The sequence below is a fragment of the Procambarus clarkii genome, chromosome 15 (genome assembly GCF_040958095.1).
Source record: "Procambarus clarkii isolate CNS0578487 chromosome 15, FALCON_Pclarkii_2.0, whole genome shotgun sequence".
NCBI lineage: Eukaryota > Metazoa > Arthropoda > Malacostraca > Decapoda > Cambaridae > Procambarus > Procambarus clarkii.
Window position 1 is genome coordinate 25,749,525 of NC_091164.1, and position 18,598 is coordinate 25,768,122.

An 18,598-nucleotide genomic window follows, 5' to 3' on the forward strand; every position below is an offset into this window, starting at 1 on the left:
GACAGTCAGTGGTATACAACACGGGGTAATGTGACTGTCAGTGGTATACAACATGGGGTAATGTGACTGTCAGTGGTATACAACACGGGGTAATGTGACAGTCAGTGGTATACAACACGGGGTAATGTGACAGTCAGTGGTATACAACATGGGGGTAATGTGACAGACAGTGGTATACAACACGGGGTAATGTGACAGTCAGTGGTATACAACATGGGGTAATGTGACTGTCAGTGGTATACAACATGGGGTAATGTGACTGTCAGTGGTATACAACACGGGGTAATGTGACAGTCAGTGGTATACAACATGGGGTAATGTGACAGTCAGTGGTATACAACATGGAGTAATGTGACTGTCAGTGGTATACAACATGGAGTAATGTGACTGTCAGTGGTATACAACACGGGGTAATGTGACAGTCAGTGGTATACAACACGGGGGTAATGTGACAGTCAGTGGTATACAACACGGGGGTAATGTGACAGTCAGTGGTATACAACACGGGGTAATGTGACAGTCAGTGGTATACAACATGGGGTAATGTGACAGTCAGTGGTATACAACACGGGGTAATGTGACAGTCAGTGGTAAACAACATGGGGGTAATGTGACAGTCAGTGGTATACAACACGGGGTAATGTGACAGTCAGTGGTATACAACACGGGGGTAATGTGACAGTCAGTGGTATACAATATGGGGTAATGTGACAGTCAGTGGTATACAACATGGGGTAATGTGACAGTCAGTGGTATACAACACGGGGGTAATGTGACAGTCAGTGGTATACAACATGGGGTAATGTGACAGTCAGTGGTATACAACACGGGGGTAATGTGACAGTCAGTGGTATACAACACGGGGGTAATGTGACAGTCAGTGGTATACAACACGGGGTAATGTGACTGTCAGTGGTATACAACATGGGGGTAATGTGACAGTCAGTGGTATACAACATGGGGGTAATGTGACAGTCAGTGGTATACAACACGGGGTAATGTGACAGTCAGTGGTATACAACACGGGGTAATGTGACTGTCAGTGGTATACAACACGGGGTAATGTGACTGTCAGTGGTATACAACATGGAGTAATGTGACTGTCAGTGGTATACAACATGGGGTAATGTGACAGTCAGTGGTATACAACATGGAGTAATGTGACTGTCAGTGGTATACAACACGGGGGTAATGTGACTGTCAGTGGTATACAACACGGGGTAATGTGACAGTCAGTGGTATACAACATGGAGTAATGTGACTGTCAGTGGTATACAACACGGGGTAATGTGACTGTCAGTGGTATACAACACGGGGTAATGTGACTGTCAGTGGTATACAACACGGGGTAATGTGACTGTCAGTGGTATACAACACGGGGTAATGTGACAGTCAGTGGTATACAACATGGGGGTAATGTGACTGTCAGTGGTATACAACACGGGGTAATGTGACAGTCAGTGGTATACAACATAGGGGTAATGTGACTGTCAGTGGTATACAACACGGAGTAATGTGACTGTCAGTGGTATACAACATGGAGGTAATGTGACAGTCAGTGGTATACAACATGGGGGTAATGTGACAGTCAGTGGTATACAACACGGGGTAATGTGACTGTCAGTGGTATACAACATGGGGGTAATGTGACAGTCAGTGGTATACAACATGGGGGTAATGTGACAGTCAGTGGTATACAACACGGGGTAATGTGACAGTCAGTGGTATACAACACGGGGTAATGTGACTGTCAGTGGTATACAACACGGGGTAATGTGACAGTCAGTGGTATACAACACGGGGTAATGTGACTGTCAGTGGTATACAACACGGGGTAATGTGACAGTCAGTGGTATACAACACGGGGTAATGTGACAGTCAGTGGTATACAACATGGGGGTAATGTGACAGACAGTGGTATACAACACGGGGTAATGTGACAGTCAGTGGTATACAACATGGGGTAATGTGACTGTCAGTGGTATACAACATGGGGTAATGTGACTGTCAGTGGTATACAACACGGGGTAATGTGACAGTCAGTGGTATACAACATGGGGTAATGTGACAGTCAGTGGTATACAACATGGAGTAATGTGACTGTCAGTGGTATACAACATGGAGTAATGTGACTGTCAGTGGTATACAACACGGGGTAATGTGACAGTCAGTGGTATACAACACGGGGGTAATGTGACAGTCAGTGGTATACAACACGGGGGTAATGTGACAGTCAGTGGTATACAACACGGGGTAATGTGACAGTCAGTGGTATACAACATGGGGTAATGTGACAGTCAGTGGTATACAACACGGGGTAATGTGACAGTCAGTGGTAAACAACATGGGGGTAATGTGACAGTCAGTGGTATACAACACGGGGTAATGTGACAGTCAGTGGTATACAACACGGGGGTAATGTGACAGTCAGTGGTATACAATATGGGGTAATGTGACAGTCAGTGGTATACAACATGGGGTAATGTGACAGTCAGTGGTATACAACACGGGGGTAATGTGACAGTCAGTGGTATACAACATGGGGTAATGTGACAGTCAGTGGTATACAACACGGGGGTAATGTGACAGTCAGTGGTATACAACACGGGGGTAATGTGACAGTCAGTGGTATACAACACGGGGTAATGTGACTGTCAGTGGTATACAACATGGGGGTAATGTGACAGTCAGTGGTATACAACATGGGGGTAATGTGACAGTCAGTGGTATACAACACGGGGTAATGTGACAGTCAGTGGTATACAACACGGGGTAATGTGACTGTCAGTGGTATACAACACGGGGTAATGTGACTGTCAGTGGTATACAACATGGAGTAATGTGACTGTCAGTGGTATACAACATGGGGTAATGTGACAGTCAGTGGTATACAACATGGAGTAATGTGACTGTCAGTGGTATACAACACGGGGGTAATGTGACTGTCAGTGGTATACAACACGGGGTAATGTGACAGTCAGTGGTATACAACATGGAGTAATGTGACTGTCAGTGGTATACAACACGGGGTAATGTGACTGTCAGTGGTATACAACACGGGGTAATGTGACTGTCAGTGGTATACAACACGGGGTAATGTGACTGTCAGTGGTATACAACACGGGGTAATGTGACAGTCAGTGGTATACAACATGGGGGTAATGTGACTGTCAGTGGTATACAACACGGGGTAATGTGACAGTCAGTGGTATACAACATAGGGGTAATGTGACTGTCAGTGGTATACAACACGGAGTAATGTGACTGTCAGTGGTATACAACATGGAGGTAATGTGACAGTCAGTGGTATACAACATGGGGGTAATGTGACAGTCAGTGGTATACAACACGGGGTAATGTGACTGTCAGTGGTATACAACATGGGGGTAATGTGACAGTCAGTGGTATACAACATGGGGGTAATGTGACAGTCAGTGGTATACAACACGGGGTAATGTGACAGTCAGTGGTATACAACACGGGGTAATGTGACTGTCAGTGGTATACAACACGGGGTAATGTGACAGTCAGTGGTATACAACACGGGGTAATGTGACAGTCAGTGGTAAACAACATGGAGTAATGTGACTGTCAGTGGTATACAACACGGGGTAATGTGACTGTCAGTGGTATACAACACGGGGTAATGTGACAGTCAGTGGTATACAACACGGGGGTAATGTGACAGTCAGTGGTATACAACACGGGGGTAATGTGACAGTCAGTGGTATACAACACGGGGTAATGTGACAGTCAGTGGTATACAACATGGGGTAATGTGACAGTCAGTGGTATACAACACGGGGTAATGTGACAGTCAGTGGTAAACAACATGGGGGTAATGTGACAGTCAGTGGTATACAACACGGGGTAATGTGACAGTCAGTGGTATACAACACGGGGGTAATGTGACAGTCAGTGGTATACAATATGGGGTAATGTGACAGTCAGTGGTATACAACATGGGGTAATGTGACAGTCAGTGGTATACAACACGGGGGTAATGTGACAGTCAGTGGTATACAACATGGGGTAATGTGACAGTCAGTGGTATACAACACGGGGGTAATGTGACAGTCAGTGGTATACAACACGGGGGTAATGTGACAGTCAGTGGTATACAACACGGGGTAATGTGACTGTCAGTGGTATACAACATGGGGGTAATGTGACAGTCAGTGGTATACAACATGGGGGTAATGTGACAGTCAGTGGTATACAACACGGGGTAATGTGACAGTCAGTGGTATACAACACGGGGTAATGTGACTGTCAGTGGTATACAACACGGGGTAATGTGACTGTCAGTGGTATACAACATGGAGTAATGTGACTGTCAGTGGTATACAACATGGGGTAATGTGACAGTCAGTGGTATACAACATGGAGTAATGTGACTGTCAGTGGTATACAACACGGGGGTAATGTGACTGTCAGTGGTATACAACACGGGGTAATGTGACAGTCAGTGGTATACAACATGGAGTAATGTGACTGTCAGTGGTATACAACACGGGGTAATGTGACTGTCAGTGGTATACAACACGGGGTAATGTGACTGTCAGTGGTATACAACACGGGGTAATGTGACTGTCAGTGGTATACAACACGGGGTAATGTGACAGTCAGTGGTATACAACATGGGGGTAATGTGACTGTCAGTGGTATACAACACGGGGTAATGTGACAGTCAGTGGTATACAACATAGGGGTAATGTGACTGTCAGTGGTATACAACACGGGGTAATGTGACTGTCAGTGGTATACAACATGGAGGTAATGTGACAGTCAGTGGTATACAACATGGGGGTAATGTGACAGTCAGTGGTATACAACACGGGGTAATGTGACTGTCAGTGGTATACAACATGGGGGTAATGTGACAGTCAGTGGTATACAACATGGGGGTAATGTGACAGTCAGTGGTATACAACACGGGGTAATGTGACAGTCAGTGGTATACAACACGGGGTAATGTGACTGTCAGTGGTATACAACACGGGGTAATGTGACAGTCAGTGGTATACAACACGGGGTAATGTGACAGTCAGTGGTATACAACATGGAGTAATGTGACTGTCAGTGGTATACAACACGGGGTAATGTGACTGTCAGTGGTATACAACACGGGGTAATGTGACAGTCAGTGGTATACAACACGGGGTAATGTGACAGTCAGTGGTATACAACATGGGGTAATGTGACTGTCAGTGGTATACAACTATGGGGGTAATGTGACAGTCAGTGGTATACAACACGGGGTAATGTGAACAGTCAGTGGTATACAACACGGGTAGGAGTCAGGTTAATGTGAAATTCAGTGGTATACAACATGGGGTAATGTGACAGTCAGTGGTATACAACACGGGGTTAATGTGACAGTCAGTGGTATACAACACGGGGGTAATGTGACTGTCAGTGGTATACAACATGGGGTAATGTGACGTCAGTGGTATACAACACGGGGGTAATGTGACAGTCAGTGGTATACAACATGGGGTAATGTGACAGTCAGTGGTAATACAACATGGGGGTAATGTGACAGTCAGTGGTATACAACCTGGGGGTAATGTGACTGTCAGTGGTATACAACATGGGGTAATGTGACAGTCAGTGGTATACAACACGTGGGGTAATGTGACAGTCAGTGGTATACAACACAGGCTAATGTGACTGTCAGTGGTATACAACACGGGGTAATGTGACAGTCAGTGGTATACAACACGGGGGTAATGTGACTGTCAGTGGTATACAACATGGAGTAATGTGACAGTCAGTGGTATACAACATGGGGTAATGTGACTGTCAGTGGTATACAACATGGGGTAATGTGACAGTCAGTGGTATACAACATGGGGTAATGTGACTGTCAGTGGTATACAACATGGGGTAATGTGACTGTCAGTGGTATACAACATGGGGTAATGTGACAGTCAGTGGTATACAACACGGGGTAATGTGACTGTCAGTGGTATACAACATGGGGTAATGTGACTGTCAGTGGTATACAACATGGGGTAATGTGACAGTCAGTGGTATACAACACGGGGTAATGTGACTGTCAGTGGTATACAACATGGGGTAATGTGACAGTCAGTGGTATACAACACGGGGTAATGTGACTGTCAGTGGTATACAACATGGGGTAATGTGACTGTCAGTGGTATACAACACGGGGTAATGTGACAGTCAGTGGTATACAACACGGGGTAATGTGACAGTCAGTGGTATACAACATGGGGGTAATGTGACAGTCAGTGGTATACAACACGGGGTAATGTGACAGTCAGTGGTATACAACATGGGGTAATGTGACAGTCAGTGGTATACAACACGGGGGTAATGTGACAGTCAGTGGTATACAACACGGGGTAATGTGACAGTCAGTGGTATACAACACGGGGTAATGTGACTGTCAGTGGTATACAACATGGGGGTAATGTGACAGTCAGTGGTATACAACATGGGGTAATGTGACGAGTCAGTGGTATACAACACGGGGTAATGTGACAGTCAGTGGTATACAACACTGGGGTAATGTGACTGTCAGTGGTATACAACACGGGGTAATGTGACTGTCAGTGGTATACAACATGGAGTAATGTGACTGTCAGTGGTATACAACATGGGGTAATGTGACAGTCAGTGGTATACAACATGGAGTAATGTGACTGTCAGTGGTATACAACACGGGGGTAATGTGACTGTCAGTGGTATACAACATGGGAGTAATGTGACTGTCAGTGGTATACAACACGGGGTAATGTGACTGTCAGTGGTATACAACACGGGGTAATGTGACTGTCAGTGGTATACAACACGGGGTAATGTGACTGTCAGTGGTATACAACACGGGGTAATGTGACAGTCAGTGGTATACAACATGGGGTAATGTGACTGTCAGTGGTATACAACACGGGGTAATGTGACAGTCAGTGGTATACAACATAGGGGTAATGTGACTGTCAGTGGTATACAACACGGGGTAATGTGACTGTCAGTGGTATACAACATGGAGGTAATGTGACAGTCAGTGGTATACAACATGGGGGTAATGTGACAGTCAGTGGTATACAACACGGGGTAATGTGACTGTCAGTGGTATACAACATGGGGTAATGTGACAGTCAGTGGTATACAACATGGGGGTAATGTGACAGTCAGTGGTATACAACACGGGGTAATGTGACAGTCAGTGGTATACAACACGGGGTAATGTGACTGTCAGTGGTATACAACACGGGGTAATGTGACAGTCAGTGGTATACAACACGGGGTAATGTGACAGTCAGTGGTATACAACATGGAGTAATGTGACTGTCAGTGGTATACAACACGGGGTAATGTGACTGTCAGTGGTATACAACACGGGGTAATGTGACAGTCAGTGGTATACAACACGGGGTAATGTGACAGTCAGTGGTATACAACATGGGGTAATGTGACTGTCAGTGGTATACAACATGGGGGTAATGTGACAGTCAGTGGTATACAACACGGGGTAATGTGACAGTCAGTGGTATACAACACGGGGTAATGTGACAGTCAGTGGTATACAACATGGGGTAATGTGACAGTCAGTGGTATACAACACGGGGTAATGTGACAGTCAGTGGTATACAACACGGGGTAATGTGACTGTCAGTGGTATACAACATGGGGTAATGTGACTGTCAGTGGTATACAACACGGGGGTAATGTGACAGTCAGTGGTATACAACATGGGGTAATGTGACAGTCAGTGGTATACAACATGGGGTAATGTGACAGTCAGTGGTATACAACATGGGGTAATGTGACTGTCAGTGGTATACAACATGGGGTAATGTGACAGTCAGTGGTATACAACACGGGGTAATGTGACTGTCAGTGGTATACAACACGGGGTAATGTGACAGTCAGTGGTATACAACACGGGGTAATGTGACAGTCAGTGGTATACAACATGGGGTAATGTGACTGTCAGTGGTATACAACATGGGGGTAATGTGACAGTCAGTGGTATACAACACGGGGTAATGTGACAGTCAGTGGTATACAACACGGGGTAATGTGACAGTCAGTGGTATACAACATGGGGTAATGTGACAGTCAGTGGTATACAACACGGGGTAATGTGACAGTCAGTGGTATACAACACGGGGGTAATGTGACTGTCAGTGGTATACAACATGGGGTAATGTGACTGTCAGTGGTATACAACACGGGGGTAATGTGACAGTCAGTGGTATACAACATGGGGTAATGTGACAGTCAGTGGTATACAACATGGGGGTAATGTGACAGTCAGTGGTATACAACATGGGGTAATGTGACTGTCAGTGGTATACAACATGGGGTAATGTGACAGTCAGTGGTATACAACACGTGGGTAATGTGACAGTCAGTGGTATACAACACAGGCTAATGTGACTGTCAGTGGTATACAACACGGGGTAATGTGACAGTCAGTGGTATACAACACGGGGGTAATGTGACTGTCAGTGGTATACAACATGGAGTAATGTGACAGTCAGTGGTATACAACATGGGGTAATGTGACTGTCAGTGGTATACAACATGGGGTAATGTGACAGTCAGTGGTATACAACATGGGGTAATGTGACTGTCAGTGGTATACAACATGGGGTAATGTGACTGTCAGTGGTATACAACATGGGGTAATGTGACAGTCAGTGGTATACAACACGGGGTAATGTGACTGTCAGTGGTATACAACATGGGGTAATGTGACTGTCAGTGGTATACAACATGGGGTAATGTGACAGTCAGTGGTATACAACACGGGGTAATGTGACTGTCAGTGGTATACAACATGGGGTAATGTGACAGTCAGTGGTATACAACACGGGGTAATGTGACTGTCAGTGGTATACAACATGGGGTAATGTGACTGTCAGTGGTATACAACACGGGGTAATGTGACAGTCAGTGGTATACAACACGGGGTAATGTGACAGTCAGTGGTATACAACATGGGGGTAATGTGACAGTCAGTGGTATACAACACGGGGTAATGTGACTGTCAGTGGTATACAACATGGGGTAATGTGACTGTCAGTGGTATACAACACGGGGTAATGTGACAGTCAGTGGTATACAACACGGGGTAATGTGACTGTCAGTGGTATACAACATGGGGTAATGTGACAGTCAGTGGTATACAACATAGGGGTAATGTGACTGTCAGTGGTATACAACACGGGGTAATGTGACAGTCAGTGGTATACAACATGGGGTAATGTGACAGTCAGTGGTATACAACATGGGGTAATGTGACTGTCAGTGGTATACAACATGGGGTAATGTGACTGTCAGTGGTATACAACACGGGGTAATGTGACAGTCAGTGGTATACAACATGGGGTAATGTGACAGTCAGTGGTATACAACATGGAGTAATGTGACTGTCAGTGGTATACAACATGGAGTAATGTGACTGTCAGTGGTATACAACACGGGGTAATGTGACAGTCAGTGGTATACAACACGGGGGTAATGTGACAGTCAGTGGTATACAACACGGGGGTAATGTGACAGTCAGTGGTATACAACACGGGGTAATGTGACAGTCAGTAGTATACAACATGGGGTAATGTGACAGTCAGTGGTATACAACACGGGGTAATGTGACAGTCAGTGGTATACAACATGGGGGTAATGTGACAGTCAGTGGTATACAACACGGGGTAATGTGACAGTCAGTGGTATACAACACGGGGGTAATGTAACAGTCAGTGGTATACAATATGGGGTAATGTGACAGTCAGTGGTATACAACATGGGGTAATGTGACAGTCAGTGGTATACAACACGGGGGTAATGTGACAGTCAGTGGTATACAACATGGGGTAATGTGACAGTCAGTGGTATACAACACGGGGTAATGTGACAGTCAGTGGTATACAACACGGGGGTAATGTGACAGTCAGTGGTATACAACACGGGGTAATGTGACTGTCAGTGGTATACAACATGGGGGTAATGTGACAGTCAGTGGTATACAACATGGGGGTAATGTGACAGTCAGTGGTATACAACACGGGGTAATGTGACAGTCAGTGGTATACAACACGGGGTAATGTGACTGTCAGTGGTATACAACACGGGGTAATGTGACTGTCAGTGGTATACAACATGGAGTAATGTGACTGTCAGTGGTATACAACATGGGGTAATGTGACAGTCAGTGGTATACAACATGGAGTAATGTGACTGTCAGTGGTATACAACACGGGGGTAATGTGACTGTCAGTGGTATACAACACGGGGTAATGTGACAGTCAGTGGTATACAACATGGAGTAATGTGACTGTCAGTGGTATACAACACGGGGTAATGTGACTGTCAGTGGTATACAACACGGGGTAATGTGACTGTCAGTGGTATACAACACGGGGTAATGTGACTGTCAGTGGTATACAACATGGGGTAATGTGACTGTCAGTGGTATACAACACGGGGTAATGTGACTGTCAGTGGTATACAACATGGGGTAATGTGACTGTCAGTGGTATACAACACGGGGTAATGTGACAGTCAGTGGTATACAACATGGGGGTAATGTGACTGTCAGTGGTATACAACACGGGGTAATGTGACAGTCAGTGGTATACAACATGGGGGTAATGTGACTGTCAGTGGTATACAACACGGGGTAATGTGACAGTCAGTGGTATACAACATGGAGTAATGTGACTGTCAGTGGTATACAACACGGGGTAATGTGACTGTCAGTGGTATACAACACGGGGTAATGTGACTGTCAGTGGTATACAACACGGGGTAATGTGACTGTCAGTGGTATACAACACGGGGTAATGTGACTGTCAGTGGTATACAACACGGGGTAATGTGACTGTCAGTGGTATACAACACGGGGTAATGTGACAGTCAGTGGTATACAACATGGGGGTAATGTGACTGTCAGTGGTATACAACACGGGGTAATGTGACAGTCAGTGGTATACAACATGGGGGTAATGTGACTGTCAGTGGTATACAACACGGGGTAATGTGACTGTCAGTGGTATACAACATGGGGGTAATGTGACAGTCAGTGGTATACAACATGGGGGTAATGTGACAGTCAGTGGTATACAACACGGGGTAATGTGACTGTCAGTGGTATACAACATGGGGGTAATGTGACAGTCAGTGGTATACAACATGGGGGTAATGTGACAGTCAGTGGTATACAACACGGGGTAATGTGACAGTCAGTGGTATACAACACGGGGTAATGTGACTGTCAGTGGTATACAACACGGGGTAATGTGACAGTCAGTGGTATACAACACGGGGTAATGTGACAGTCAGTGGTATATACATGGAGTAATGTGACTGTCAGTGGTATACAACACGGGGTAATGTGACAGTCAGTGGTATACAACACGGGGTAATGTGACAGTCAGTGGTATACAACATGGAGTAATGTGACTGTCAGTGGTATACAACACGGGGTAATGTGACAGTCAGTGGTATACAACACGGGGTAATGTGACAGTCAGTGGTATACAACATGGGGTAATGTGACTGTCAGTGGTATACAACATGGGGTAATGTGACAGTCAGTGGTATACAACACGGGGTAATGTGACAGTCAGTGGTATACAACACGGGGTAATGTGACAGTCAGTGGTATACAACATGGGGTAATGTGACAGTCAGTGGTATACAACACGGGGTAATGTGACAGTCAGTGGTATACAACACGGGGGTAATGTGACTGTCAGTGGTATACAACATGGGGTAATGTGACTGTCAGTGGTATACAACACGGGGGTAATGTGACAGTCAGTGGTATACAACATGGGGTAATGTGACAGTCAGTGGTATACAACATGGGGGTAATGTGACAGTCAGTGGTATACAACATGGGGTAATGTGACTGTCAGTGGTATACAACATGGGGTAATGTGACAGTCAGTGGTATACAACACGGGGGTAATGTGACAGTCAGTGGTATACAACACAGGGTAATGTGACTGTCAGTGGTATACAACACGGGGTAATGTGACAGTCAGTGGTATACAACACGGGGGTAATGTGACTGTCAGTGGTATACAACATGGAGTAATGTGACAGTCAGTGGTATACAACATGGGGTAATGTGACTGTCAGTGGTATACAACATGGGGTAATGTGACAGTCAGTGGTATACAACACGGGGTAATGTGACTCTCAGTGGTATACAACATGGGGTAATGTGACTGTCAGTGGTATACAACACGGGGGTAATGTGACAGTCAGTGGTATACAACACGGGGTAATGTGACTGTCAATGGTATACAACACGGGGTAATGTGACTGTCAGTGGTATACAACACGGGGGTAATGTGACAGTCAGTGGTATACAACATGGGGTAATGTGACTGTCAGTGGTATACAACATGGGGTAATGTGACAGTCAGTGGTATACAACACGGGGTAATGTGACAGTCAGTGGTATACAACACGGGGTAATGTGACAGTCAGTGGTTTACAACACGGGGGTAATGTGACAGTCAGTGGTATACAACACGGGGGTAATGTGACAGTCAGTGGTATACAACACGGGGTAATGTGACAGTCAGTGGTATACAACACGGGGTAATGTGACAGTCAGTGGTATACAACACGGGGTAATGTGACAGTCAGTGGTATACAACACGGGGTAATGTGACAGTCAGTGGTATACAACACGGGGGTAATGTGACAGTCAGTGGTATACAACACGGGGGTAATGTGACAGTCAGTGGTATACAACACGGGGGTAATGTGACAGTCAGTGGTATACAACACGGGGGTAATGTGACAGTCAGTGGTATACAACACGGGGTAATGTGACAGTCAGTGGTATACAACACGGGGGTAATGTGACAGTCAGTGGTATACAACACGGGGTAATGTGACTGTCAGTGGTATACAACACGGGGGTAATGTGACAGTCAGTGGTATACAACACGGGGGTAATGTGACAGTCAGTGGTATACAACACGGGGGTAATGTGACTGTGAGATGTACTCACCTAGTTGTACTCACCTAGTTGTACTCACCTAGTTGCAATCACCTAGTTGTACGCTCCTAATTGTATGAACCAAGTTGTACTTACCTAGTTGTACTCACCACGTATTACTCACCTAGTTGTACTCCCCTAGGTGTACTCAACTAGCTTTAGTCCCCTAGTTGTACTCCCCTAGTGTACTCAACTAGTTGTAATAATCTAGTTGTAATCACCTAGTTGTACTCACCAAATTGTACTCACCAAATTGTACTCACTTAGTTGTACTCACCATATTGTACTCACTTAGTTGTACTCACATAACTGTAGTCACCTAGTTGTACGCACCAAGTTGTACTCACCTGGTTGTACTGACCTAGCTGCACTCACTTACACAAAAACGAAAAACAACAGAAAACCGCATGGAATGTTCATCCAGGAATGTAAGGTAGCGAAGCAACTGAGTAAAAGAACACGGAGAAACTACAGAAATAACAGAACACCAGAGAGCCGGGAGAGATACCAGAGGGCCAGAAATGAGTACCTCAGAGTAAGGAGAGAAGCAGAGACAATATGATAATGACATAGCGAGTAAAGCCAAGACCCAAACAAAATTGCTCCACAGCCACATCAGGAGGAAAACAGCAGTGAAGGAACAAGTGATGAAATTGAAAAAAATGGGAGAACAGATACACAGAGAATGACAACGAGGTGTGTGAAGAACTCAACAATTCCAGGAGGTCTTCACAATAGAACAAGGAGAAGCCCCAGCACTAAATGAGAAGGAGGCAAACCAAGCAACCTTGGAGAAATTTGACCTCACCAGTGATGAGGTCAAAAGGTATGTGCTGGAGCTTTACGTGACAAAGGCTGTTGGGCCTGACAGAATCTGACCATGAATACTAAAGGAAGGTGCAGAAGCACTAAGTGTGCCACTCTCTATGGTGTATAACAGGTCACTGGAAACAGGAGACCTACCAGAAAGTTGGAAGACTGCTAACGTAGTCCCAATATACAAGAAGGGTGACAGGCAAAAGGCACTGAACTACAGGCCAGTTTCCCTAACATGTATACCATGCAAGGCGATGGAAAAGATCGCGAGGAAAAGGCTCGTAGAGCATCTGGAGGGAAATAACTTTGTAACGCGCCACCAACATGGGTTCAGAGATGGTAAATCGTGCCTCAGAGGTTTTATAGAATTCTATGACCAGGCCACAAAAATTAGGCAGGAAAGAGAAGGGTGGGCCGACTGCATTTTCCTAGATTGCCATAAAGCCTTTGACACAGTACCCCATAAAAGGCTGTTAAAAAAGTTGGAGCAACAGGCATGAGTAAAAGGGAAGGTGCTCCAGTGGATAAGGGAGTACTTAAGCAACAGGAAACAGCGAGTAACGGTAAGGGGGGAAACATCAGAGTGGCGAGATGTCACCAGCGGAGCCCACAGGGCTCAGAACTTGGACTCATCCTGTTTCTAATATATGTGAACGATCTTCCGGAGGATATAGACTCGTTCTTCTCAATGTTTGCTGATGATGCAAAAATTATGAGAAGAATCAAGACGGATGAAGATAGACAGAGACTACAGGATGATCTGGACAAACTGGAGGAATGGCCAAGAAAATGGCTGCTGAAGTTCAACTCAAGAAAGTGTAAAGTAATGAAATTAAGCGAAGGGAGCAGAAGGCTGAACACAAGGTACCACCTGGGAGGTGAAATCCTGCAAGAGTCAAATATAGAGAATGATCTGGGGGGTTGATATCACACCGAACCTGTCCATCTCTTTTAGGGGTCTGAGCGTGGTGCAGTGGGTTAAAGGCGTACCTGTTATACCAGTTGCTGGAAGGCCTCTGTGCTGCCTAGAGTGCCTAGAGTGCTTGCACCTCTGGTGCAAGTGTAGGGACCCATAGCCTCGGAGAAGAAAATAAAGAGTACTCAGAGAGGACCTTGTGGATCCTCACTGAACACTTTGATATTTTCTTCTCCTACCACCCCTATTCTTTTGGTATGTGTGTATATTTATCTAACTTTATTTGAAAATGTCATTACACAAAAAAAGTTACAATATTGATTACATGCAGGGTACAAGGCTGCTTGTCACAAGTTGTACAGCTCTTCCAGCTCCTCAGATGGCGGGCAGGAACCATGGATGCAGTGAGCATTATATATATATATATATATATATATATATATATATATATATATATATATATATATATATATATATATATATATATATATATATATATATATATATATATATATATATATATAGTTGTTGAATATTATTGAATATCTGGATGAAGAGTTAGAAGATATTGATTCTGTTGGTCTCAAGCCATGTTATGAACTACGTTTTTGAGAAGCTTGTTGCAGTAAAGCTCACCGTATTTATATAACAAAACATTCACTGAGTAAATTGGGCCCAAAAATTATGGCTTCAGTATTAATAACTACATCTTATAGTTGCGTTATATCTTCAGTTCACTTTTGATAATAATAAAACTAAAACACTAGTGGAGATTTATATCAGTTCATTAAGCTGAGGATCGAATAATTGCATTCTGTTGTCTGGGACAAGAAAACTGTTAGGCTTATTTAGGTTTAACTATGTCAATTTTGGACCATCCCGATAATGCAACCCACAACAGATACCTAACTCCCGGGTACATATTGACTGCTTGGCGATCAGAAGCATCAGGGAAAAGTAAACATGCCCAAACATCTTCGTCCGGCCGCAAGATCTAACATGTGACCCGTCAGTAGTGTTCATAATTGACACCTTTGACTCTAACCGAGACTACAGAGTTATTGAGGATTGCAAAGATAATTATTGTTATTAATTTACTTAATTAAAAAGTATTTTTGAAGTTATGGACTTACATTTTCCAGTTAGATTTGTCGTTCTCCCATTCAAGCTCTTGTCTTGCCAACACGCTTCAGTGACCTACAGTGACTTCAGTGACTTAGTGATGTAGTTCGCCTGTTCACAGGCTGGAAATTGTCAGTGAAAGCTGATAAGTCTTATAATGAGAATCATAAAATGTTTAATAACAATAAACATGGTTAAGAATGTGAGTCACGACGCTCCAGGAAGACACAGTTTCCCTCACCAAGCTGCCTTAAAATATCTTCCAAACTCTGCTCACACATTCTGCCATAAGACCAGAGGCTTAACACAATTTATTGCTCAAGGAATTAAGTTATCGTTCAGGTGATAACCCTTGTTACATGCTCATAAATTAGATTGGCAGCCGCGGAAGGAAGAAAATGTATTTAGTAATAATTCACGTTGTCAGGGACTGGGAGCTGTATATATATATATATATATATATATATATATATATATATATATATATATATATATATATATATATATATATTTATATATTTCTAGTGTGTTGCTGGAGACCAGCCAGTGTGTGTTGCTGGAGATCTGCCAGTGTGTGTTCCTGGAGACCTGCCAGTGTGTTGCTGGAGACCCCTGCCAGCGTGTGTTGCTGGAGACCCCTGCCAGTGTTTGTTGCTGGAGACCCCTGTCAGTGTGTTGCTGGAGACCTCTGCCAGTGTGTTGCTGGAGACCTCTGCCAGCGTGTTGCTGGAGACCCCTGCCAGTGTATTGCTGAAGACCCCTGCCAGTGTGTTGCTGAAGACCCCTGCCAGTGTGTTGCTGGAGACCTCTGCCAGCGTTTTGCTGGAGACCCCTGCCAGTGTGTTGCTGGAGACCTCTGCCAGCGTGTTGCTGGAGACCCCTGCCAGTGTATTGCTGAAGACCCCTGCCAGTGTGTTGCTGGAGACCCCTGCCAGTGTGTTGCTGGAGACCTCTGCCAGCGTGTTGCTGGAGACCCCTGCCAGTGTGTTGCTGGAGACCTGCCAGCGTGTTGCTGGAGACCCCTGCCAGTGTGTTGCTGGAGACCTGCCAGCGTGTTGCTGGAGACCAGCCAGCGTGTTGCTGGAGACCCCTGCCAGTGTGTTGCTGGAGACCTGCCAGCGTGTTGCTGGAGACCCCTGCCAGTGTGTTGCTGGAGACCTGCCAGCGTGTTGCTGGAGACCAGCCAGCGTGTTGCTGGAGACCTGCCAGTGTGTTGCTGGAGACCCCTGCCAGTGTGTTGCTGGAGACCTGCCAGCGTGTTGCTGGAGACCAGCCAGTGTGTTGCTGGAGACCCCTGCCAGTGTGTTGCTGGAGACCCCTGCCAGTGTGTTGCTGGAGACCTGCCAGCGTGTTGCTGGAGACCCCTGCCAGTGTGTTGCTGGAGACCTGCCAGCGTGTTGCTGGAGACCTGCCAGTGTGTTGCTGGAGACCTGCCAGTGTGTTGCTGGAGACCTGCCAGCGTGTTGCTGGAGACCTGCCAGTGTGTTGCTGGAGACCAGCCAGCGTGTTGCTGGAGACCAGCCAGCGTGTTGCTGGAGACCTGCCAGCGTGTTGCTGGAGACCTCTACCAGTGTGTTTCTGGATCACAGCCTTAATAGAAAGGGAGAAACAAAATTTATAACTTATTTATCCCTAAAAATGTCAAGATATTAAATAATTGACATCAAACACAAGTGACAACTGAACTCATGTCTATGAGACTCAGCTGTCCCAATAGTATCAAATAAAATGTGCCTAAATGCCAACAGCGACTGCCCAGACAGGTACAAGAGGAGTGTTGTTAACGCATACGTCGACCGTGCTCTCAGCCACAGCTCAGAATGGAAGCAAGTCGACGAAGAACTCTGTAGGGTAAGGCAGGTCCTAGTCAACAACGGCTTCTCCAATGGTTTCGTCGAAGACATCATAAGAAGGAAAGTGAAACGCCATGCAACCTCTGAAGAGACAACTAACACAACACCTATACCCCCTATTAGACTATTTTACAGGAACTTCTTTTCCACAGCTCATAAAACGGAGGAAAGGGTCCTGAAAGATATTGTTAATAGAAACGTTATCCCTACAGACAAAAATCAGAAGATACAACTGACAATTTACTATAAAATCAGAAAAACGGCCAGCCTACTCATGAGAAACTCTCCAGACACAAAACAGAACGCTTTAAAAGAGACTAACGTCGTCTATGCCTTCAAATGCCCTCTTGGGGACTGTAAGCTCCAAAAAACCCAGTATATAGGCAAGACAACAACATCTCTTTCTAGGCGTTTAACGATGCATAAGCAACAGGGCTCCATTAAGGAACATATAATCTCTTCCCACAACCAAACCATCGCCAGAGAAATCCTAGTAAACAACACAGAAATCATCGATAGATACAGCGATAGCAGGCGGCTTGACGTTTGCGAGGCACTACACATCAAGAAGTCAACACCAGCAATCAACAGCCAATTAATGCACAACTATATTCTACCCACCTCAAGACTCCGCTCCAATATAGAAGCATCAAGAAATATGGACCAATAGGCTTTCTGCAATCACTTCTATTCAATACCCATTGTTTCGTGTTCTGTCTTGTGTTGATGAAATTAATACCCTATTAATACCACCTCTTGTTCTGTCTTGTGTTGATGAAATTAATACCCTATTAATGCCACCTCACCCCATCCACCTCTCTCAAATGTAGATATAAAATCGGAGATGCGTAAGTTCTATTCAGTTGTGTATTTGTAAACTAAAGTCTTTGAAAA